Source organism: Neomonachus schauinslandi, chromosome 7, assembly GCF_002201575.2.
Source record: "Neomonachus schauinslandi chromosome 7, ASM220157v2, whole genome shotgun sequence".
NCBI lineage: Eukaryota > Metazoa > Chordata > Mammalia > Carnivora > Phocidae > Neomonachus > Neomonachus schauinslandi.
Window position 1 is genome coordinate 40,458,220 of NC_058409.1, and position 27,011 is coordinate 40,485,230.

Sequence of the window (27,011 nt, forward strand, 5' to 3'; positions counted from 1 at the left end):
TACAGAAAGAGAATGTTGAGTTTAAAAAGAAATGACACATGAATTAAAATATATAATAAACAGGGGCCACAGATTCAGATCTGTATCAAAGAAATTATAGACACATAGAGATTATTTAGGAGCTCTTAAAGCCTGAAGCAGAGAAATGTACAAGGCCCAGGTCTATAGGAAGCAAAGGAACAAAGAGCATTCTTGAGTATGATCACATACCAAAGAAATTTCTTAGCCCAACTTCTCAGTACATGATCTTACTCAGGGTCACTCAAGAAGAAAATTGCATATATACATGGTATTTTTCCTCTCTAGTGAAAATCTGAAAGCAATTTACCTTTCACAGTATGCAAAGGCAATAATAGAGTGTATTTTCAAAGAAAAGGTTATGTTGGTTTGGGCAAGTGTAGCTCTTGAGACCTAGCCAAAAAAATTTTTTTTTCCAATTTAAAGCTGTTTTGTTCCCTAATAGTCCAATGGATTAAAAACTATTATTAAACTGTTTTTCTTATTAAAAACTTTAACCTAAAATTTTTCTTTTGCAAACTCAAGTCAAGATTAATTAACAAAATACAGTGTAAGGAAAATAATAATCAACCATAAAAGGGGATACTGGTGAGACATTCAGGTCCTTCAATTCTAGGGAAATATTGGACCCATGACTTACTTGTCTTTGGTCTTGTCATTTTATGTCATTTATGTGTCTTCAGTTTTCTTGAATCAACTCATTGTAATGATTTCAGCAGGATGTACATACAAGGGAAGAAAGAAATGTTTTTCAGAGAGGCTTCTTACCTATTTCAGTTGTCTGTTGCTCTGTAAAAAACCATCCCCAAACTTAGTGGCTTAAAACAACCACCACCATATTTTTCTGCTATTCTTGTTTGGAGTCTCTCATGTAGCTGCAGTAAGATAGCAACTAAGCCTGGTATGTCTAAATGGCCCACTCACATGTCTGATCAATGCCAGGGACATGTGGATGGCTAGGGCCTTTTTCCCCACGTGGCCTCTCTCCATGACTAGATTGGATCTCTTTGCATGGAGGTCAAGTTTGTCACAATCCAGCCCATGTTCCAGAAGAGGCAAAATGGATTCCATCTCGATGGGAAAAGAGTGAAGAATTTGAGGTCATCACACCTAGCTTTCAATATTGTTATTTGCAATGATACCTTTTCCCTCTGTTTTTCTTTTTCTTTTTCTTTTTCTTCTTCCTTTTCCTCAAACCTTGTCCTTTATAGTCTGTCTCCAAAGAATACAGAGATTTCATACAGAGTTGCCTCTTTTCCTGTACTGTGCCAGAACTTCGGCATTTTTAGAGGGCCTCTTGGAGGCCAGGAACATGATTTCAACCCTGGGCTGAGCATCAACAAATAAGGGTCAGCTCAATGATGATGGTCAAGTCTGTGAGATTGCTTGAAAGCAGGAAGGGGAAGCTGCTTCAAAAGAGCCCCCAAATTTGGGCCAGGATCCAGCCCAAGTCCTACATTTGTCACTTGGCTGAGCCTTGCCAAGTCCACGATGAAAATGTCCAACAAACAGACACACTACTGCTGACTCTGCTTGCCAGGAGAAGGCAGCTCTGTTCTTCCCTCTCTACACCCACAGCACAGCACATCCCTAGATAATGACAGGTTTCATCTTTGTTAAGTAAATCACATTGGTGTTACAGCACTTCCATAAACTCCTTGACCTTGCCAAATTTGCAAAAAACAAAGTATTATGAGTATTTCACCATAAAGTTTAAACCAGTCGCTTAGGGTGTTTTCTTAAATGGCCATATCTGTAGATACACCCTAATCTTAACTATTGCATAATAAATAATACGAATTTTTATCAAAGAGCGGCATTGATTTCTTTTTCTTTGAGGTAGATGTGTGGTAATGCTTTCTTCTTTTTTTCTGAAAAGACAGAGGAATCCTGGAAATCACAGTTCTAATCAGTCTTCCTAGATATAAAGCCCACATTTTTTTTTGCAAAACTTTTGACATTAGTCACTATCAACTCAATAACGAGTTTCTGAACCTTGGAGTGGCCTTAATTATAAAATGCATATAGAGTTTTTCAGTCATTGTTCTGACAATTTTTAGCCTGATCAGCATGAAGCAAACCAGTTTCAGCAGAAATCAGTCAGTAAAAAGTATTATTGGCATTATGAGGATCATTCCATATTCAGCTGGATAAGTGAATGACTAGCTTGAGGATTTTACTGATCCTTCAAATGGGAATTGGGGAGTGAGATGGGAGAAATAGATCCCTACCCTAGCAATAGATCTGACAAAACAACCTGGACAAACTCATATCCAAGTCCATATCCAATGGCGAAATTGAGGGCAGAGCTTCGGTTGCATAATGTTGTTGACTGTTCTACAATACTGGAATGATAAGTACCAAAATGAGTAGTAATGTCCTAAACAAAAGATGAGTAGAGGATGAAGGGGATAGATAGTTATCTTAATAAAAATGACTCTCATTCTTTCTTTATCTCATCAGAATGTTTTTGTGACCTCACAATGGAAAGGTCTTGTATTTAGGGATAAGTACCAGGGCTTCATGCAGAAGTAGAAATTTTGAAAGAATTAAAGCAAGAATTACTAGGAGGTAAAAGCTATCCTACAAAGAAGAGCCTTATAGGCCTTTGATTTTAGTCCCCTTGATGATGCTGGTATCTTCTTTCTTTATTCTGCTTAGTGTCTTAGTATTTTTATCATCATTTTTCTCTCATTTGTAATGATGTGCATGTACTTAGGCTGGTCCTTTATCCTTTCTCTGACTGTATATTGAGCACTTGAAGAGCAGCAAACCCATTTTCTATTCCCATTGTCATTTTCTCCTGCCTAACCCAGTGTTCAGCGTTCTGTGGGACTTAGTACATACTCTTGGTTGATAAAGGGAAATTGCCATATTCTAAATTAACACTTAAGAGTGTGAACCTGTTCACTATTCCATGATGACCACTGAGGGAAGATAACTACTTATATCTTTTGTGCAACAATTTGTGATGGTTAAGCAAGGAAACATCTGCTTTTGAGTCCAGGTTTCATTGAAACTAACTATAGGCAGACTACATAATGTCATAGGCCTAGGTATTATCACCAATAACACAGGGGTAATAATAGTATATATCTCATTATGTGGTTAAAAGAATTAATTGAGATAATGTATGCAAAGCATTTAAAGTGTCTGGATATAGTTGGATTCAGTAAGTGTTAGCTGTGTTCATTATCATCATTATCATCATCATTGCACTGTGCCTATCCTTTTTATGTGCTCCAGTCTTTGAAATTTACAACACCCACTGATGTTGGCCCATTTTTTAAAAAAAAAACTCCTGCTAGCATGATCCTGGGCCATGTAAATATGCAGCTAAAAGTATCTCTTTATTTTGAAAAATTCTGTCATTTTATAGTCATTGCTGTGAAGGCTTTTATGAAACTTAAAATTGTATGCCTGCTCTTTGTTTTGTATTGAACATATCACCAGTTGAAGACACCAACATTTACAGATTTCAATTTGTAAATAACCATTTTACTCTCTGCATTGCACTTTTGTCAAGAGTACCTGCTTGGGAATTTTATCTTACTGGATGACATTTCTACTGCCCATTGTCCTTTTTTAGGATTGTTATTAACCATGCATGCCCAAGCCCCAAGGCCATTTGGTGGTGACATGTTATAAATAACACTATTGCCATAATTAAAAGGTTGGATCAGAGTGGCTTGGGAGGGAAATGTCCTCACCTTTGGCTTGCAATCAGGTGTGGGTTACTGAGGTCATTACCACTATTTACTGTAACTGACCAAATACTCTTCTTTTGGATAAGGTGATAATTTTCACAATAGACATGCCTGATACTTGACTGGTGTGATTTGATCTTATTCCAAGTAAATCGTAAAATCAAGAATATTCATTGATGGCCTGCTGTGTCCTTTTATTTTGATTTTATGCAGATTCTTCAAACTTTATAAGACTCTATCAAGAAACTATATAGGTCTCCAAATCTAACCTTGTCAATATGTAAAATAAAATATTTACATGTTAGAGAAATAACAAAATATGATCGTAATGAAATACATTGTTTAATTACTTTGCAATAGGTTATCTTGTATCATCATGAGTAATATGGTGACCATTAATCTGAATTTCCTTCCAGTACCTCTGCTTCCTCCCTCACTAGCAGCTAAGTTGTCATTGCTAAAGATAGAACAATCAGGGCCAGAATGTTCTGGGGGTTGGGTATGTGTGCTGATCTCTGTAATTTTACAAAGTTCTCCAGGGAAATCTGATACTCTACTATCTTCCTTCCCTACTGCCTTGGGCACCTACAGAGGAGCTCTATCTTTCTCCCTACTTCTTCTCCTTCTCTTTTTTGTTAGTTATGTTACTATGTCTCCGTAGTAACAGAGGTCATCGCCTGAAAAAAAAATAGGAAGATTAAAATACAAGTGCTCTTGCACTCATATAAAACCTATTTTTTAACACTTCATTTGCTTTACTTTTATTTCTTCTTTCTTATATTTTTCTAAAGATTTAAAGTTAAAATGAGTAGAATTCTATAATGAGCACTGGCTTACATACAGAATGAGTGCATTATTCAAGTAAAATATTTAAAGTGGCTAAGATAGAGTAATATTTGAAGACTGACCTCTGGCTAGTTTTAAGTATCTTTAAATAAGGGCATTTGAGATTTAATTTGTTCAGGTAGAGAAATACTTTGAAGATAAATAATCTAGCATGTATTTATTAAGTCAATTTTAGGTGAGCTAGTATATATTTATACTCATAACAAATAATAGTCCCTTACTGACAATTTATGCAATGCCATACTGTGCTTTATGGATATTATAAATGGGATGGAAACTTAACCATTAATAATGAAACATCTGTGACACTAATTTATTCAGTTGACTTCTTCACCGAGATCATCAGCATTTATTAGAGCTATACACAATAGTTTTTTAATGGGTTTAATGCAGAACTATAAGGATTTTTAAGTTAATTATTGATAGTTATTTATGAAAGTAAGTTGAAATTTTTCATATAATGCTTCCCTTTTCCAGTCTGGATATGAATGAAAGGAATGAGAAAAGATATGACCCAAGCACTATGAACATAGTTTGGGAAGACTATTAAAGGAATGTACCATAATGTGTCACTGATAAAAAATTTTTTAACTTTTATATAAAATTTTAATTACATGACTATTTAGTAACCATATTCATTAAAATATGCCTTTGCTGTAAAATGAAATAAGAAAAGTATACTTAAAAATAGAGCAATTTATTCTACTACCATATTTAAATTTTGATTTTATTTGCCCTTAAGAGAATTCATTTCAAGTCCAGGAAATATTCTGTTTTTTGACTCTGCCACTTAAGATCAACCCAAGAAAAGATTTTCCTGGTAAGTACCAACATTTCCAGTGTGGCATCTAGCCTAGCATGCAGTGAATTTATATACTGCAAGATGACCCAACAAAAACATATTGCCAATTCACTCCATATTTCAATTCGTGCTGGCTATTTGATGACATGTTAACAAATTATAATAAATTTCTCTCACAAGAATTTAGCCCAATGTCAGTCTGACTTTAAAAAAAAAAAAATCAAACCTGCCCAGTCAAATTAATTCTTCCTTGACATACTTGTCTTTAGCTATTGAAATTTGATCTCCTAATGCTTAATGTATTTGTTGCTCTTCATTGCACCTTAACGTGAACAGATTGTATTTTATTGAGGAAAAAATGATAGTATCTATACCAGCTTCATATTTAAAAATCTGAAAAAGAGTCCGTATTTCTGTATGGCCCCATAGTACCTTGTTGTTTTTGTGTCTCGTTTATTCTTTCAGTCTGGCCAAGAACAGGGCAATGAAAGAAGGGGAATGGAAGGCATTCTGGTATGTCTTTTGCTGACTCCTCAATAGTTGGGGTTTGTAAAAGATCACAGATCAGAAAGGATTTTAAAGTCTAGTGCATTTGAGTTTACAACTTCTGCTTGAGCTGTGTGGCAAGAGTTTGAGATACCCTTCCAAATGCGCCCAGTTTAAGTTACAAAAAAAATGTTAATAGCTTTGACCTCTTCAACTATTACATGAAGAAAAGGCTCTACTTACTTAAGGGCCACTCTATTGTAATCTCTATCTTTGAAGTGAGTCACGTATTTATTTCCTCTCAGGAAAGTTTAAACCAAAATATGTTTAGTCAGTAGGATTACTTTTTACTTGAAGAACCCCAGGCATCTGAGATTTGGGTAGTATGATTAAAAGATACCAAATTAATGCATTAATTTGAAAAATCTGTGCAAAGTACTGACCTAAATTACTACCAACCCACAGAGTCTTCATGTACGCCCCTATGTTCATGCAAATAGGCATTCCTTTTGTAAACTGAATGCAAGTGAATACATTGAAATTTAGTTTTTGACATAACCACCTGAGACAATGGCTGGCACCGTCATAAAAACAAGAGACTGTGATTCCTGATGAAACAGGCCGATGGCCAACCCAAATACTAACTGATGAAAACCTTATCTATTAAGCTTACATTTAGATTTACAAATATTTGAAATATATTATGAATTAGGAGTATTTGAAATAAGGACTTACCAGGATTGTTCACTGTGATAACAGGGATGTACAGTATATTAGAAGGCCCTAGAATTCGAGCTATTCCTAAGGAAACAGAACCTAGTCCTAAATCATGCCTCTGATCATCTTGTAGCCCCTTTTCATTAAATTATAATAGCAGTGATAATGAAACTTTTATTAAATTTTTGCTCCATTAAGGAGTTTTTTAGATTTTTATTTATTTATTTGACAGAGAGAGACACAACGAGAGAGGGAACATAAGCAGGGGGAGAGGAAGAGGGAGAAGCAGACTCCCCGCTGAGCAGGGAGCCCGATACGGGGCTCGATCCCAGGACCCTGGGATCATGACCTGAGCCGAAGGCAGATGCTTAACGACTGAGCCACCCAGGCGCCTCTCCATTAAGGAGTTTTGATGAGCTGTTGTTATCAGAGAAAACTTAAAACCCAACAGAATCATCTCTGAGGCTGTTGCCCAGCATTGGTGTTCCTTTAGATTTGTAACAATGTATTTTGGGTGGCTGACAGATTAGAATCAGAGACAAACGGAAATGTATACTTGTCTTTCCTCTACTGTATTTTATTGGTGTCCATTTTTAAATCTGTAAAATCAGAATGTACCTTGTGTGGTCTTTCACAGTTTAATTGCAGTGCTTTTTTCTTTGTTGATACATATTTCAACTAATGGAGTGATGGATATGATGAAATATGGAGGCTCTGTTATCTGATTTCATTGATCAAATACAGGGGACATACTAAAGACTAAGAAATTAATGTTTCATTATTTTTCTATCAGTGAAATTTCATGACTTCATATTAGCCTCTGAGTATAGCTAAGAAATCCTTGTATATTTCTCCATTTTCAGGTTCTGGGCTGGTAACATTGTCTGTAATGATTTTTATTAATTTGTGTGTGTCTGTATGCTTGTATATGTTAGTGTCAGTGGAGAAAGTAAACAGTGCTCAATTTTTCATTGCCAGAAACTAGTGAGCCTATCAGGAAGGCATCCCATTAGACAGACTGACCCAGTTGATTCTATCAATATTCAATTCAAATCAGCAAAAGGCAGGTTTCCTAAAGAAGCTAAGAAACATCTTGTGTGAAGTACTAAGACCCTGAATTTCAGAGCCTGAGCTGTTCAAACAATGGGGATTTTATTTAACTGCTGTTTTTCCCTATATGAATACTTGGATGCACTGTAGCATGGAGCTGGTCTTTGGTAGTTGACACATTCTCTGTTCTTCACATAAACTGTTTAATTATGTGGACTGACATACTTAAGCAGATAGGACTGGGATTCCCTAGAAAAGTGGATTTAAACATTTTTACCATGACCCACAGTGTGGAATGCATTCTGTTCTCCATCCTGACTTAAATCATACACTCACATAACTAAGAGTCCTATGTAACTAAAATGAAAATATCACAAATAATTAGCATTAAGACTTTCTACCTGTGATTTACTCTGACCTATTCTATTCTTATGTTATGTAACTTTTTAAAATGCTAACTTCTGTTGTTTTCCTTTTATATGTGAAAAAATTTATATATAACTTGATAGAGTCAACAGAATACATAAATACTCTATGAAGCATAATCATAAAACAAATGCCCTCACATAGAATATTATGAACACTAGTAAAGCCCCCTGTGTCCTTCTTGGTATCAACCCCTGCCTTTTGCACAGAGGTTGATACTCTTCTGAAGTTCTTTTAATTGTACCCTTGCTTTTTAGATTTATCCCATATATTTGCATTCTCAAACAATATATTTAGCTTTGAGTATAAATACTAGGTATTCTTCTTTGCCTTTTTTTCTTCCCTAACTGTTGTGTTTCAAAAATCAACCCATTTTATTCATTTAATCAACATTTCTTTATTGAATGCAGACTGTATGCTAGATCTCCTGCCATGTGCTTGGCGTACATCACACAAAGCAGATAAGAATTTCTACCCTTAAGGAACTTAGGCTCTATTGGGAGGAGACTGACGATAAACAATAGATGTAATAAATAAATATATCTTAGAAGGTGAGGTCTGATAAAGAAACAGTAGAGTAGGATTAGGATAATCCAAAGTACTAAGAATCCAGAGGTAGATGGCACTCTTGGAAGGATTGCTCATGATGCGCCCTGTTGAGAAGGTTGCTTTTGACCAAAACAAGCAGCCAACCAACCAAACAAACAAGCTGCTGATGAGTGTGGTTGTAGTTTACTTACTTTCACTGCTGTATAGTATTCTATGGTGTAAATGTACTGTACCTAATCCTTTCTCTTCTTTGTTTAGTTGTGATATTATAAATAGTCTTCTGTTATCTCCTGGGACACATGTGTAAGGGTTTCTCTAGAAGTAGAAATTCTAAGACACAGAGTATTCAAAGTTTAACTTAAGATAGGGCCAAATTTATTTTCCAAGCAGTTAGCCAATTTCCACTCCCATGAACAATGCTTAAGATTTCCTACAGTCCACATTTGACTGATGTTCAACAATATCAGATTTTTAAGTTTTGCCATGTAGTGGGTATAAAATTAAGTATTCTTTGTTTTTTTAGTTTGCATTTACCTCGTATCTATTGAAGTGAGTGCCTTTTAATATAAATATTGGCCTTCCCTCTTTTCTCTACTGTCCGTGAGTTTTGCCTGTTTTTCTGCCAGATTATTTTTATTTTTTCTCATTATTTATGTAATCCAGATCATCTCCACATCTCAAGATCCTTAACTTAATTACATCTACAATCACCTTTTTTTTTTTCCCAAATAAGGTAATATTCACAGATTCTGAGGATTAGGACATGGACATATCTTTTTGAGGGCCACCATTCAGCCCACTAAAGTAGACTTGGTATACTTCTTGTACTCCAGCATTACTTTCTGGCCATATGTTCCTTTATTTCTGTACAAAACTCCTGCTAATTTGAAACTGAAGCCATCTTGTTATGCTATCCTATGCCTTCCTTTTTGTTTTAATTTGCAGTTTTTCTCATCTTCAAATTTGCGTCTTCATGGATAACTCAATTAATATTCACTTTCTCTGTGTCATCCTGACATCACTACCACCTTCACCTCCTCTCCAAAGGAGCCATCCCACACAATAACCATCCTGGGGCCTTGTTAGGACTTTATGTTTTTACCTCTTTACCTTTACATGTCATTTTTAAATTCCACACATCAAGGATGTCCTTCTGGATCTCTTATTCATTTACCTTGCCCACATGTGTTCTTCAGCATCACTGATACCTAGAGCCTCCTGATCCCCTTTTTCACCCTCTTCATAAGTTCCCTCTTTACTGGAATGCTGTCTGGCTCACAACAAGTGCTCAATAATTTCTGTCTGGTAGTGGTAGCAGAAGTATGAGTGCCCAGGTTCATACTCCATCAGCTCAACCACTTCCTTGCCAATATTTTTAATTCTCTTCTCCCATTGCCCTTCCATTGCTTTACTTAACCAATTCCAAACCTGAAACAATTACAATAGAACTGACATAGTCCTTACCTTTGGCCCTTCAGGCTGGTTGCAGAGAGACACAAGAAGTGATCATGAAGAAAGTCATTAGTATTCTGAAAGCAGAAGTACAGGAAGCTGGTCTAGGGGAGAGTAAGTATCCCTGAAGATGTGACATTGAAACTGAGACATAACCAGTGCTAGCAACTGGCTAAATGAAGAGTGAAGGGAAGACAGTTGTGGCAGTTGGAGAAACGTGCACAAAGGCCAGATTATCAGGTTATTCTGGTCTCGACTTAGGAACTACTTTCTCTGTGACGCCTTCCCTGACTTCCTGTGTCTAAGGCAGGCATCCCTTCTTTGTGCTTCCTCAGGAATCTTCGGTTCTCTTTTCTCAGCATGTCTCATAATATGTTTGCGTGTTTTCTTGACTTTCTTCCCCACTGGGCTCTGGAAAGAGTTTCGTGTTTGACTTGTTCCCCAAAATATCCTTGTGGCTACAAAGCATCTGACATATAATAGAAGCTTAAGAAAATCTGTCAATTAATTGAATAGATCAGTGGGTGAAAAGGCTCCAAAGGGCAACAGCTCTGTGAATATAGGTAGAGGCCAAGTAATTTGCTTTGCCTATGTTGTGGTCATATTAATGGGATGTATTCAAATTGGTTGAATTCAAGGCAATTCATATTTATTCCCAAGTGTGGCCATTATTCTAGGCACTGTTGAAATATCACTTACTCTTCTTCACTCACATGGTACGTAATACTACTCTTATTTATCGAAGGAAATCCCATGCAAAGTAAATAATGTACAGGGTGTGTTTGGGTGGCACTGAGTACTCACTCCGTTGGAGTGAGAGTATTGTTCTTATATATGTCTATCTTTAGGAACTTTTTTTTTTTTTTGGAACTTGCTGGATCACTGCATCGGTTTCAGGATCTGTAGCCTTGAGGGATTTAGAAATCAGTCCCCAGAAAGGCAGTTCTCAACAACACCTCAGTGCATCACGGTCCCTTGTAAGGTATTACCACCAAAAAATGGTACTAATGTTTTAAGAACTCTTGCAGCATTATCATGGTTTTGGGAGAAAAGAGGGCAGTTGGGTGGACTGGAAATTTCAATGAAAGCTGACCATCAGCACATCACCTGTGGGACTGATGACAGATCAAGGGTTTTACCCCTTCAGACACACTAATGCAGTTGTAGGCTTCTATGAGCCCTTTAGAGGAAAGAGGTTGGGGAACAAGTTGCTGGCAGACACTGTTTTATTGCTTAGATAATTTTTGATGAAAATCTTTACTTTGAAGTTGTGGCATTAGTTAGGAATGTCCCTGCCAAGAGTTAACATCCTAAAGCATTATTATAGCAAATCTCACAGTTTTGCTATGAAGGCACCAAATTTCCAGTCACCTTGGGGGAGAAAAAGGTGGGCCAGCCCACTTCCTGCACTGAAAAAGGTCATACCCCACTCCAAGAGGAGCTGAACTGTAGACATTGTGGCCTTTACATCAGTGGAGAAAGAAGATTGAATGCAGCCTTCTTGACATATTACTTCTGAAAGTTGAGTTAGCGCACACAATTTCCAGCATGGTGCTTTCATGGCAGGATTTATAACTTTGGCTTTAGTTATCTTCATTTATAATGTCATTGAGGGAAAAACTGCAACTGTCACATTATTATATTTTTGGAATAATTAAGGGGCAGTGGAGTGGAATGAACACTAGACTGAGAAATTTCAAATTCTTAGGTAAGAACTCTTAGGTAAGTTCAGCCACTAACTGATTCGGGAGACATCTTGGATGAGCTGCTCTAGGTCTTCAGTAGTTCAACTCAAAAAGGAGAAGAATGGACCAGATCAACTGATTTCAACTTGTATCCCTCAAAAATGTCCCTAACACCCCTCAAAGACCACTCAGTGGGGAGCAGAGAAGATACTTATGTGGGGCTCCATATTTCTAATTCCATTTTAGCTAGAATCTCCACTTTTGATCTCCTTAAATATTGGGGTTTCTTGGAGTATTTTCTTTAGACAAATGACTCCTCTGTTCATTTCTCTTTTAAGCAGTGGACTAGATGACCTCCAAGGGCCATATCCCACTGTTCTGTTCTGAGTCACTGTTAAACCTCTCAAAAATTCACACATTAAATTCCTTAGAAATTCAGCTTAAGATGTTTCCAGAATAAGTCAGATGTAAAAAAAAAATTTCTCGGGGAAAATCATTTTAAATAATGTCATAAATGCCTCAATCTGCAGTTTATCTTAAAAATGAGAATAAAAGTGTTTAGCTTATTTTGTAGCATATCATGAATATTCATCTGAAATTAGATGTTCTCTTCAGAATAGAGCACCAAAAAGCATAAGAACTAGCTTCTTATTCTGAGACTAATTGACTGAAGGTTAATTAAAAAAAATTCTTTCTACCAGTACTGTTTTAATATCTAGTGTGTACTAGCCAGGTACTTTTAGGTTTTGAAAATAAAACAACCAAAATGTCCCTGATTGCCAAGATTATAGTTTAGTGGGGAAGACAGACACATGGACAATTAATTACAAGATAATAAGGTAATAGGCAGGGATAGAAGTATATTGCATATAATTTAAAAATGGTAGTAAAGCATGGTAATTAAAAGCAGAGGGTTTCTGTGTTCAAATTCTAGTTCCATTATTTCATTATTTAGTAACATTATGGCTTCTGCCTTTATGACTTACTTGAATTATGGCTTCACTCGTGTGTGTGTGTGTGTGTGAAATGAGGATAGGAAAAGTATCTGCTTCTTAGGAATTTTGTTTTGCCAGTTAACTGTTACAACCAGTGTGATATACCTCACACAATGTCTGCATTAACTGCTACTTAGATGGGAACTGTTGTATTATACCACGTAGTAGATTTTTTTCAATTTTTATTTCCTACATACTAAGTGTATGGAGATAATTTGTTCCTGTATGTCTTGCAAGAAGAGTCTCTGACTGCTTTTGTTTCAGACTATCTTTTCAAAGGTGATATAGAACCACTGGCCTTGGAAAATGGAGATGGTATCTCCCTCTAGACCAACGTATTCCATTAAAATGAAGACTCTATCTCCCTCTGGGGCACAAGTTAGGCAGGTTTATTGCCCATTATAAAAGATTCGGGTTTTCTCACACCTGGGCTTCCTCTTCTGTCACACAACCTACTGGCCCACTTTGTGTCCCTGTGTGGTAAGTGAGACTTGGGGAGCTTGTCTACCTGCTGATATTCTATGAGTGATAAAGTCTTCTGTCTCTGAACCAGGAGTCCTGTGACTTTTACAGCATCCATGACAGTGTCAGGTTAACTTGCTAGCTTGAAAGGAGGATATAATCTCAGACCTTTTATAGTTCTTGATAGGAGAGACTCTGAGGCAGAGATCTTGCTCATTCAGAGGATCATAGCTTTTTAAACCATATTTCCTTTCTTTTTCAACATCTTATTATGAAAAAGTTTAAGCATATGTCTAGGGGAGCATCTATATGCCCACCATTTAGATGATATCAGCAACACTTTACTATGTTGTGAAAGGTTTTTTCTGAAAATAAAGAATAACATTTTTATTTTTATGTGATGATCGTAACTGACATCTCTACCTCGCAAACCTTTGGGCCTCATAATTAGAGGTCAGAACACTGAGACTCAGAAAGGTTTAGAAACTTGCCTGAAGTCCTACTAGTAGAAATTATCTCAGCTTCTCAGTTACCTGATTCCATATTTCTGGCTTTTAGTAAAAGAGTACATATTCATTTCGTAAGGTCAAGCAAGAATGACATTGACTCCACCTTTCTGCATTTCTTTACCCCTGGAATGGGGCTGAGCACAGAATCAAGCTCACTGTCCTATTTAATCTGAATTATCTCTCACTGAAAATATAAACACGCAGTTTAGGGACATCCTGAACTTGGCAATGGCTGCTCCTTTGATGTGTCCCTACATCTGCTTAAAATACCACCAGATTTATCTGTACCAGAAACACTGCTATTACTCTGGTAGACCCTCAGCTTCTCCACAGTGTTCATGAGCAGCTGTGAGGCATTTTTGCCTTTGCCCTCACCACCAGGATGGGGATATGAGGGGAATACAGAAGCTCTGAGATGTGAAGGAGGAGAAGCTGTTCAGTGTTGGGAAGGTCTATCATGGTCTGAAATGAAAGTAGAAGATAATAATGCAGCTAGTTGTGAATCAAGCAGCATTTATGGCCTGGCCTGGGGCCCATCCAAAATTTGTTCATATTATTTTATAGGAAATACATTAATTTGTAAGTAAACTCTTTGTTGATAACATGGGAAGTTGTTAAGTTGGAGATAAATAGATATATGTAATCCTTAGGCTTTGACACTAACAGTTGTAACTTTGAAAAATATCATTCTTATTGCATGCAAATGTATCATGACACACCAGCCGGGAACAGGCCTTATTGAGTTACTTGCATAATATGTTCATTTTGAACCCCAGAATTGTGTTCATAGTTGTCAGTGGGTCCACTCAATGAGAGTCTTCTGTTGGGGTCCAAAAACACAACAGTACTTTTTTTTTTTTTCTTAAAGATTTTATTTATTGACAGAGAGAGTCACAGTGAGAGAGGGAACACAAGCAGAGGGGGGGGGAGAGGGAGAAGCAGGCTCTCCGCTGAGCAGGGAGCCCGATGCGGGGCTCGATCCCAGGACCCTGGGATCATGACCTGAGCTGAAGGCAGACGCTTAACGACTGAGCCACCCAGGCGCCCCAACACAACAGTACTTTTGACTGATTATGTAAAACTGGTACTTTGGACAGGTAGCTGGCACACTGGGAGGTACTAAAAATATTCACTGACTGAATGAGTGAATGAACCATACTACAGGAACAATTACATATGAATACATGTAAATATATACCATATTTCATCACTGTTAATATGCAGTTTTCTCATATTCTAATTAATATCTCTGCAATTAAGATGAATCTTAAATTAATAATGTTGGCAACATTTTTTCCTTTCAGATAAAATTAATGATATATTTTACAGTATATATATTTTTTATCTCAATGAAGTGAACTTTATATTTCTTCTTTACCTGTGTATTGTGTATTCCTGTTGGGTAGGCCTGTACCTTCATTACTTTAAGAGGTACTATAGTCATTTCTCATAATACACAGTTTAAAATAGAACATTTTTGTTAGCTTTTCTTTTAATAGTTTAAACGTGTTCATTTTGGCTACCATTCATTTACATAGTGAGTGGGGTGTAAAAATGTTCTCTCTCCTCTGATAAGTGAGCTACAAAATTGTCAGCTGTAATTGCCTGCTGACATAGGAATGACAAGTTAGTCTCTTCTAGCATGGGGTTAGGGTGTGGGCATTCATGAACCATCCTGGATTGAGCAGATTGAGCTCTACTTCAAGAAAATTTCCCCATTACTCAGTGGTCACTTCCTGTGCAGTCTGTTAAGGGTTCCATCACCTCTGCAATATCTAGACTTTAACTTCTTAGCTTTTGACTCCCAATTCTGCATGGGCTCCATTATCTGTCTTTATGTTCATTATTTAAGTGTTGCTGTTAGAGTGGGTTGTAGAATGCTGTCTGAATTGTCATGGCAACCAGAAACTCATTTTTCTAATCTTGGTTATCAATTATAAATCCATTAGATAAAAAGGCTCCACATGCCAGATCTAGTCAATCTTGTATGGATGACTTCTTCCCCCCACCCCAAATATTTTAAGATTAGTTAGATTCCCAAATGTTTTCTTCATGGGTTAGTGTTCCAGTAGCCTAAAGACAATGACTGTTCGGTGAGTTTGGGGACAATAATATGTGAATTCAAAGCTCAGAGTCCCTGCCATTTGTCTAGATTATTTTCTCCTTTTTACTTTTCTGTGATAATTAAATGTAATTACAGAGAATTTATAAAAGTAGAGTACTCATCCTAAATGCAATACTTTAATGTATCAGCCTGAGGAAAATCACTGGCTTATTCTTTGTAGATGGGAATGGATCCTTTTAATTTTGCTCAAAATTTTATAGCTTCCTCTCCCAATGGTATTAACAATAGCTTAAAAGAGGTGCTAAGTACTGTTTCTTCTCCTTCAATTCCTGGAATACAGAGCAGCATAGGAGATGGAAGGCTATGACTAACTGCCTTAATATCTAAGTTGGAAGTAGAAATGTGTGTGCTTTCATGAAGGATTTAATTCATAGTGATTCAAACCACTATGCTTGGGTTTGAATTATTGCCTTTGCTTTTGATGATAGTGGTTGTATATAAAGGCAGAATGATTATTGATTGCTTTGATGTGATTTATGATGGTCTGAGTGGATATCACAATGGGTGACAGACACAGTCGTCTGGGCTTTCCATTGTATCTCCGTGTGCTCTTTCTTAGCATGTAGTGAACAAGAGTAGGATCTTTGCTCTGTAGCTCAGTGGATGGGACTGTGCAGAGATAGTTCATGCCATGTGTTACATACCTTGGGATGTGCATTCTGTAAATAGTTTATGAGCCATCAACTTATTGGGCAATATCCTAGCTGATTTTTTTTAATGGAGAATATAGCGTCTTCTTTAGTTTTTATTATTCTTTATGCTAGGTGCTTTCCTTTTCATTTGAAGGCTCTCTGGATTATTCAGGCGGAAAAAAGAAATGAGTGTGGTTTAGAAATACCTGAGTTGTCTGCTAGTCTTGAATTCTCCTAAGCTTGGTATGCTCAAACAAGGGTGCACATCAAAGAAGCTTTGTCAATAAGAATGTTAAAGACGCCCAGACCTCCTGATTCAGAAACTTCCACAGGTTAGGACCCTGGTTGTGTCTTTTTATATAGAGTTCAAGTGTCCCTGGCCCTTCACTCTGGCTAAGAACCACAGACCTATTAAATACTCTGCTACCAATTTATTTGATGTATACCTGAGGATCAATAGCTTTTCCAAGGCTTCACAGGTAATGAGTGGCCAGCTCAGACAGTCACTTGACTTATCCAATGCTTTTTCTGTCATACTAGAAATCATTCCTACATATTCTTTTAGATGCCCCTGTAATTCCACCAAAATATTTTAACAAATGCTCTGGTTGTTCATTGAAACTGGTTATTGGCCTTGTAACTGCATTGAAAGAATTTCTCTTTCTCATTAATCAGGAGAAATTCAGTCAACTTTGTGACTTGCATTTAAGAACAATCATACAAACAAAACAACATTCTAATAACCCTTGAAATTCTGGACTACAGAAACATATAAACTAACAAATGGGAAGATCATTAAAATTTCGGGGAGTTTTCATAAAGACAATGATGTGCATAAGATCCTTCTTAATGCTATGATTGTCTTGTGATTATCTTGGAAGCAGTGGTTGGCTGGAAGTGAGGAAACTCAGCTTTGGTCCTGATATTCCCCCTGACTTAATCAAACACAAAAAAATTTTTTATTTACTTGCATTATGGATAAATCCTTAAATAAAAGTATTGTTTGATAGAAACAATTATCCAGATATATAAATATCCAAATAATCATCCACCAAGGAAACAAGAATCTGTGTTCTTTCAGATGCCAGTTTTGTGTGGCTTGTTATTGAATTTTTATGTGTATCAGGTGTTGCTAGAAAACAAAAACAAAGCCCCTATCCTTTATCTAGGGCCTTTCTACTTAAAGTATGGTGCCAGGATTAGTGACATCAGCAGATTCTCAGGTCCACCCAAACCTAATGAATCAGAATCTGGATTTTACCAAGAGTCCCAAGTGATTTCTGTTCACATCAAAGTTTGAGAAGCCCTGATTTGGAGTGGTGTATGTTCTAGCACTGATGTAAAATTCTATTATGACACAAGTTAAGCAGCTGTTGATGAGATGTGCCCAGGGAGAGCATCAGTCTGTCAGCATACCAAGAATGTACTTGGAACACGCCACTGTTCATCCACTGGAGAGCTCTGTGATAGATGGTGTTTACCATTAAGAAATCTCCCTCTTGGCGTGCTTGGGCAGCTCAGTTGGTTAAGCATCTGCCTTTAGCTCAGGTCTGGATCCCAGGGTCCTGGGACCAAGCCCCACTAGGGCTCCCTGCTCAGTGGGGAGTCTGCTTCCTGTCCGCCTTGGTCCCTCCCCCCAACTCATGCTCTCTCTCTCTCTCTCTCTCAAATAAATAAATAAAATCTTTAAAAAAGGAAACATCCTTCTTAGTGTTTCTTCTATCTGGTACATACCTTGGAAAATACCATTTCTAAGCTCCATTTTAAAGTTCTGAGGTGATGAGGGGCCATGTCATCCATCATGGAGCCTAAGTTGTGGATCTGTTTGAACAGGCACACAAGCTCATTAGTGTTATCTGAGTGATGGGGGCTGTTCTGTGACATCACTTGTGTCTTTCAGGTTCTGGTTCTTTCTGCTTTCCCGGTTTATGCTTTGACCCTTCTCCTCCAGCCCAGAGGATTTCTGACTTGGACCTCTCCACACACCTCCTCCAGTCTGGGCCAGACCTCTGTGTGCTCGGGTCTAGTCTGAATACTTTTGTCAAGTTTCTCTTGTGTCTTCTTGGCCTGTTTGGACATCCTGAGACTCATCTGAGCACACCTCTCCAGTTCTGAAAATTGTTTGTCTCCTCTGGCTCTGCCTGATGGTGGACTCTCCTCTCCGTGCTGGAGGTGGGTGCTTGTGTGCTGTCAGTAGGACTGCTCCTACCTGGGGATGAACACAGCTTCTGATCCTTCTCTTCCAGGCTTGCTCTGCTTCAAGCCAGTCCACAGATCTTCAGCGTCCCTTGCCTTGCATGGAGGTCTAGGCTCGTTAGTCTCTCTTCTGTGGAATGAACATGAGAGTATGAATGTGCTACAAAAAAAAGGGAAGGCTGTGAGCACATTAGTCATGGGGGACGGAATTTTGGGTTCAATTTCAGTGTCAGAACAGCCAATTCTGCTAAATAAAAGCATGAGCAATGCACAGTCTCATTTGGTTAATAGAAAAAGCTGAATCTCACAATCAAATCAGATTGGCTGGCTATTTTATGATCCAATCCATTGTGGAGATGAAATAATGTGTCTTAATCTCCTAGCAGGATGCTTGGTCTACAGCAGGTGTATTAATAAGTGCTAGTTCTTTTTTTCCTGGCAATTAGTTCAAATAAAATTGAAAAGGCCTGCTTTGATGCAGTGGGTAAACCTGGCTTTAGTGTCTGTATTCTGTCTGTGTTCCTGGGGGCATAGATTAGGCATCATAAGAAAAATCTGAGGCCATTCAATTCTACTGGACAGCCCAACCATTTCAGTCAGCAGCACATCATCAAGAAAAATCATTTTTTTTGACAATGGTTTTCCTGTAATTGATAAAAGCTACAGAACAGTCTTTGCAAAACCCAGGGTCTCTCTAGAAGTGTGATGCCAGCTTGCGAATGAACAGTATGCGTTCTGTTCAACTTGGTTCAAATCATTGAGCATCTGGTTTATGCAGATAATAGAGAGCATTTGTCCAGACACCTGGCATGTGCAAATTGCTTCTCATTTTTATACTTGCAAATGAGGAATCCAAGACCCCTGCAAGGTTATGAATAAATAACCGGGCTAAAGGCTTACAGACCAAAGTCATCATTAAAATAAACAAGCTTTCACTCAAGATTTAACAAGACAGCCACTCTGCAAGTAATGCATTCCCACTTCTTCACTGTCGTCTTTGTGGCTTATGTTCACCAGTCACTTCTCTCTCTCTCTCTCTCTCTCTCTCTCTCGTTTAAAGAGATTGTCCTCATTGCCTCATTTTGATGGTCTCTGACAGTTGGTGCACTAAGGAAATACGGTTTAATATAGTGAACTTCGTTGGTACCAAGATGCAGTTAGAGGCCTTTGACTTTTTCCCTTTGGTAAAGTCTCATAAAAGAGTTGGCCCTGGACAAAATTCTTTTTAAAGATTTTTTATTTATTTATTTATTTGAGAGAGAGAATGAGAGAGAGAGCATGAGAGGGGGGAGGGTCAGAGGGAGAAGCAGACTCCCTGCTCAGCAGGGAGCCCGATGTGGGACTTGATCCCAGGACTCCAGGATCATGACCCGAGCCGAAGGCAGTCGCTCAACCAACTGAGCCACCCAGGCGCCCGGCCCTGGACAAAATTCTAAGTGTATCCTTCCATTCTCTGAAGTTCCTCTTTCTCTACCCTGACTTTTCCTTTTGGGGGATTGCTTACCCCAAGTATTCTTTTTCTTCTTCCCCCCTTTGAAAATGTGTTTTCGGGAGAAATGCAGAAAAACTCATACTACTGAGCAGACAGCTGTTAAAATTGTAATATATTCCTTTTGCTGAGAATATTGATATTTTTAACTGGAGACAAGAAACCACATGTCAAAGGAAAAAAAGGAATCTGTTACTTGCAGAATGTTAGGCATTAGTGAGCAGGTGGAGAAGATATTTCGATGGGGGAATGAGATCTTAAGTTTTGTTAACTCCATACAGGCTCCTTGCTTTGCCCTACACATAAGAATGGCTGTTCTTCAGGGTTGGAAAGTCAGGACTGAGGTGAAATGGTGCAGGAGATGAGTGGATATATGTGAGGATCAGTGGAGGAACAGAGAAAGTAGAAATAACTGTGTAATGCTAAGGGATTCAAGTAACCTTATTAGTTAGGAAATTAAGGCTTTAGACTAAGAGATGGAAAACAAAGATACTTACAATTTCTACTTAATACATAGAGGCTATCCTCAAAATCCACTGAACTTGCAATGTAAAGGCATTCTTTTGAAGAGCAATAAGTCCTTATGTAAAAGCTTCTAATATTCATTTAAAAAAATATTTTCAGTTGTTTCATGTTGGATTTGCTTAAAGTAATGCACTTTTGCACAGACAATAAAACTTAGGTAGTAAAATTTAATCAGATATAGTGTGGTAGCCAGCTTCTAAGATGGCCTCAGTAACTCTTACCTCCTGATACTCACATATTTATGTCATCTTTTCCCATATTGAATATTTTAATCTGTGCAGGATAGATCAAGCAGGATATTATAGAAGTGACACTGTCACAAACCTATAGAAGCTTCTGTCTCATACCCTCTGCATTGCTTGCTCTGGAGGAAGTTAGATGCCATGTAATAAGAACACACAGGCAGCCCCAATGTAAAGCCTATAAGGAGAGGAGGAAGCAGGATCTCCTGCCATCATTCAGCTCCAACTTGCCAGCCAAATGAATGACTCCCACTGGAAGCAGGTTCTCCAGACTCAGTCAGGTCTTCAGAGGACAACCCAGCTGACATCTCGATTGCGTCCTCATGAGAGAGCCTAAACCACAACCACCTACATAAACTGCTTCCAAATTCCTGACTCATAAAAGCTATGAAAGATAATAAATGTTTTTGTTACTTTAAGCCAGTAGTTTTGAGGGTAATTTGTTACACAGCAATAGATGATTTATGCATATGGATAAGACAAGGATCTAGGCTAGACTTTGGATAGTAAAGTCAATGAATCAAGTCAATAAATGTGACTCAATGGTGTACTACGGCCGAGCATTATTCTAGACACTGTAGTTAGAATTAAAAAAACACAATATCCCCCATTCTGAGATAATTCGTGGTTTGGTTGGACAATTGAAGTTTATCCACATCACCAAAGAGAGAGCACAGGAAAAGATGTTCTTGTGTTCTGCAGATATTATGAGCTATAGAAAGGAGGACAGTTTGAGTATATCAGACAGACAGTTAATGACTTGTGGCGGAGAGAGCACCAGAGGTGTCCCACAAAAGAAGCAGGACCATGTGAATGGATTTGAGAGCGGTTTTTCTGGTGGGAAGAATGTAATTTTAAGGTATGGTGATGGAAATGAGCATGCTCATTGTGGGAGGGTTAGTGTGAGTGTGTGTGTGTATGTATGTGTATAAATGATGGTTTCTGATTTTCTGATCTTGGAATATAATCTGAGAAGTAGAAAAATATTAAAAATTCTTAAACATTATAAATCATCTTGGAATCAGATTTTAAGAAACCTAATTTGATTTTAGACTATAAGATGAATTAGGAGAATGTGAAGATCATTGAGAGGTTCCCTTGGTAATCCAGGTTTGAGAGAGATTTAGTTGGAGGTAATGGGGATGAAGAATATGGGAAAATCTATGAGAGGGAAGGACAAGAGGGCCCAGTGACAATCTCTTTTCCCTTGGACTGCAAACAGCATAGTGTCAGGAACTGTGTTCCCACTGCCTAGCACATAACTGACATTAGTAAATGCACTATATATTTATTAGATAAATAAATAAAATGGGGCTGGTCCTTGGTAGAGATGTCACTACACTGATAGTTAATCAGCAGTTGGCACAGTTAGGGCCTTAGGCAGTGTGAACAGCTTCCCTCCAAGTCTGTTTTCCTGCTCACTGGCTTTCTCTCAGGTGTGGACTAGGTGCCATGTTACTTGCTGCTCAGGGTTTTTCCTCACGACGCTGCTTGCTGTGCTTGGGCTGACCACTCCTGGGTTAGTAAAGTAATGACAGATCTAAGGATTATTTTACTAGTGTCTGGCTTTCCAGTAAATTGTAAATAAGCTTCACAAGGAGAGGTACCATGTCTGCTAAAATCTTTATCATTTATCCAGGGTATTTTATTGTCCACATCTAAGTAAGGGATGAGATATCAAGTATTTCTGTTCATGACCTCTGCCATATGTGTTCTCTCACTGCCTAGAATACCCCCATACTCTCCATTTCTCTTCCTGAACAGCTTTTGATTGCACTCCTCTTATTCTACTACCTGTCCAGAAAAGAGTTAATGTAGCCAACCTGAGACTGCTGTCTTTAGAACGGCTGCTTCATGGTTGGCCTTCGGCTGGCGTCAGGAATATGAAATTTTGGAGAGTTCCCACCATTCCTTAACTGATAAGAGTGGTTGGAAGTACCGAAGCTATTTGTACACACACTGGACACCTGCTTACTTCTGGGAGTCTGGAAATTCGGTATGTGTGAGGCAGAGAGTGCCTACGTGGCCAGACCCCAGTAAAAATTTTGGGCATTCAGTCTTTAATGAGTTTCCTGACAGACAACATTTCACATACGGTATCACAATCCAGTGCTGGAGGAATTAAACACATTCTGTGTGACTCTCTGGGGAGAGGACTCTTGGAAGCTTGTGCCTGGTTTCCTCTAGGCTTCACTTCATGTGCCTTTTCCCTTTGCTGATTTTATTTTGTATATTTTTGCTGTAATGAATCATAGCTGCACATACAACTGTGTGCTGAGTCCTATGAGTCCTAGCAATTCATAGAAGCTGGGGGTGGTCCAGAGGACCCCTGGCCTGCCTGCCATCCGTTGGCAAATTCGGTCAGCACTGCTTTCCCAATGTATACCGAATATGACCATTTCTCATGCCCTCCTCTGCTTCTACTCTCGTCAAAAACATTATCATCTCTCTTTTAGCTGATTCTCTTAAGTGGTCTCCCTCTTTCTACTGGACCTTTTTTCTACAGCAGAACAGAGTGAACTGATTAAAACATAAACATGACCTGTCACTCCACTGCTCAAACCATCTAATGACCAGACATCCCACGCAAAGGAAAAGCAAAGTGTTTCATGACTTAAGTAGCCTGGCTGCCCATGGCTTCCCCATCTGCTTATCTTCCTTCCCCTGCCTTATTCACTTCCCTCCAGAGGTTTGCTTGCTCTTCCTCACAAGCACGGTCCCCGCTCGAGCCTGCATACCCAAGGCATTTCGTCCCATGATGTTCTGCCCGGATAGATCCATGTAGCTTAACCTTTCAGTTCCCTTAGACTTTTTATCAAATATGACCTTCTGTACAAGACCCTTCCCATCCCCCCTACCTAAAATGTCAACCCCCTCTCCATTCTCCTCATTCTTCTTTACTTTTCCTCGTTAACACTTATCAACCACCCGTATGTGTTGCTCGTTTACCTTGTTTGTTGTCTGCATCTCTGGTATGTAACTTTCATGAGAGCTGGGATTTTCGTCTGTTGTGTTCATTGATATATCTCCGGTGCATACCACAGTTCTGACATCCTGACATACAGAACGAACTCAATAAACACTTGTCAAATGAATGCATAAGTTAATGAATGAATAATACACAAACCAGCCCCAAATCTTACCTTTTCTGTACAGCTTTTCCGAATTCCCCAGAACCTTTTGTATATACCTTTTTTTTTGTAATTTATCTCATTTTCCTTGTTTGCTACTTCTGATTGACAATCATTTTCTTAATTCTCTTTGTAGTTTCTGCACTTAGAACAGTGCCTGGTATGTTGTAATTGTTAAAACAAGGGTTACAACAATAACACATTTTTTTTAATGAATGAATGAATAAATAAATAAATAAGCTTTTCTTATGATGGGAAATTGCTTCCCAAATGATGATTCCATATTTTACTGCCATTAGCAGTATATGAATAAAGTGCTTTCAGTAAGAGAAGTCAGGATTTGGGTTTGTTTTGCTAACTCAATCATGCCAAGTGGTTATGTTGTACTTTTGTTTGTTTCTTTGATTGCTACTGCTTAACTCTTTTCATTAAATCTGTAAATCTATTCTGCTTGACCTAATTTGTAGTTTATTGTAGAAGTAATAAAAAAAAAAAACAAAGGTTCCAAAAAATAGGAAATTAATTCTTTTTCCCATCACCAGGCTTGGAGAGTGTGTGTGAGTCACAGCCCCAGATGCCTCCGGGGCCAGTCAGGCAGCATAGATGAGTGAACCTGGAAGTGAATGTCCTGTCAGTGAAGACCGGATGTGCATTCTCCGCTGCCCATTGCAGCTGGGACTCGGTACAGCTAATTGGTGCCATGTGGGGGAAGTGGGTTCAGTGTTGCCAAAGTTCCTTTTCCAAAATTAAATCTTTAATTTCTTAGGCCTAATGATGAAAACCTCGAGGGAAAAATACCGAGTAACATCAGCGGTAAAAATAATCACCTAAAAGATAATGAAATGGTAAAATGCTATGAAGTAATCAACAACACGTGGTAGCAAGCGAAGCTGTGATACAGACTCGCCATCCTCCAGAGTGTTGAACGTAGTATGTGTTTCATATTCAGGTCTCCGGGAAGCACAGGAATGGCTTATGATGATGAAGAATTCATTTGTCTTTCTTTTTGTTCCCCTTTATCAGATTTCCAAATTGTAATGATTGTCTACAGTTGGTTAAAGCCTGCTGTTACGTTTGGTTTGGAACATGGTGATTCATGGACAGCAGCTCTCAAATCCCTGCTGGATATGGAGGGGAAGCTTCCGGCCAGCAGAAAGCACGTGTTGTGCACATTTTATCAGCCGCACAAGACAGTGGACTGCCTCATTTCCATCTCCAGCTGCCCTCTGCAAACACTGTCCTGGAGTTTTGTGCCATATCACTAGGGCTCTTATGAAAATCTATATTCTTGAAGAAATTGCTTTGTTTTCAGAGTTGCTTGCCAGAAAAGGGGAGCAACATGAATAATACAGGAGGGCCCATCATTTGGACAGTTCCCTGGGCGGTCAGGTCTAGCTGGCCTCCTAGGGTGAGCAGCATCTGTTACACAGACTTCCAGTTTTCTTCTCACCAAAGGATGATTGAGAAGCTATTGAACGCATGTTGAGATTCTTCTCAAATTCTGTAGGTGGCATTCCCAAAGCTAGACTCTTGGCAATCACCTTGTGTTAATCTTTAAAAAATTTTTCCTTCTTGAAATATAAGGTTTTCTATAGCTGCCTAGGGCATCTCGTGACACAGGAACAGCACGCACCTGCCTTTTTCTGGAAATACCTCGTGCTTATTACAACTTAAAATTCCAGAGCAGGCAGCTCTCAACCAGGTGCTGTGCAAGGATGTAAAAGAGGGAAGAGTTTGGTTTATCTTGCCTAACAGGAGGTAGCACCAGAGATGCCTGATAGGGGCTTATTCAGTTCTGCTTAGGACATGATTATTATGTTGGTATATTAAGAAAATCACCAAAACCCACTTTCATAATATCATGTAATGACTGTACTTTATCGCAGCCCTGTTGTCGTGTAGTCTAAACATTATTGCCGTATCCATCACACCGGTAGCATTGCTTTCATATCCTATCTCTCTTTCTTTTCCTCTCTCAGACAAGGCAAGAAGTAACGTGAGCTCCCTTTAACTTTCCGTGGGCAAAACTTTACAATAATTGACTTTATTCCTTTTTAAATATTTTCTAAACTTAGAATTAGTTCCTTGATGTTTGGATGAGGTCCTATACATGTCCTTTCAAAGACATAAAGCTACTTAGGAAGTGGTTATGGCTCCTTCTTAAATCAAAACAAAAAACCAACCAGAAAGCTTAGTAATAAGATGCTTAAAGGACTGGTCATTAATTTGTAAGAATATATGAGATTCAGAGGCTGCTATGTATCGGGTATGGGCTTAGTAGGTTAAAAACATTCGTTGTTTTTATAAATCGACCTTATTCAGTGAATATTATGTTTCTCTTTTTACAAAAAAGAAAAACAAAACAATAACAAGTAGTAAGGGACAAAACTGTTTCTATCAGCCTTGCTATGTGAAACAGAATATTTTTGCAAATAATGGAAGAGATTCAGGATAAATCTACACAGATAAATTAACTGAGGCTTTTTGATATTGCAAAAGAAACAAGTTCAGCAAACCGATTCACTACCATACTGGTTATGTTGTGTTCAGCTTTAGTTGCTCTTCACAGTGACATTGATTTTTTTAATGTCACAGGGTCATGGGCCTCCACATGAGTTCTGTGTCCTTTAAAGCAGACATCTTGGGGATGCTGGACATGAAGAAAATGAATCAAATGTTTCAACGACTCTCCTTTGAGTTGTCTTGAGAGTATCTGGCACTGTTTTTAACATTTTCAGTGTGACAACTTTTCAGTCTTTGGCGACTGGTTTTGAAAAAGTGAAAAAAAAAAAAAAGGAGAAAAGCAATCCAGAGCTAAGTCTAGAGAATAAGGTAATAATTGCTTTACTTGAGTTTTAATTGAGATATGAATATAAAGTAACAACCATAATTTTTCCTTCCTTCTTCCTTCCTTCCTTCCTTCCTTCCTTCCTTCCTTCCTTCCTTCCTTCCTTCCTTCCTTCCTTC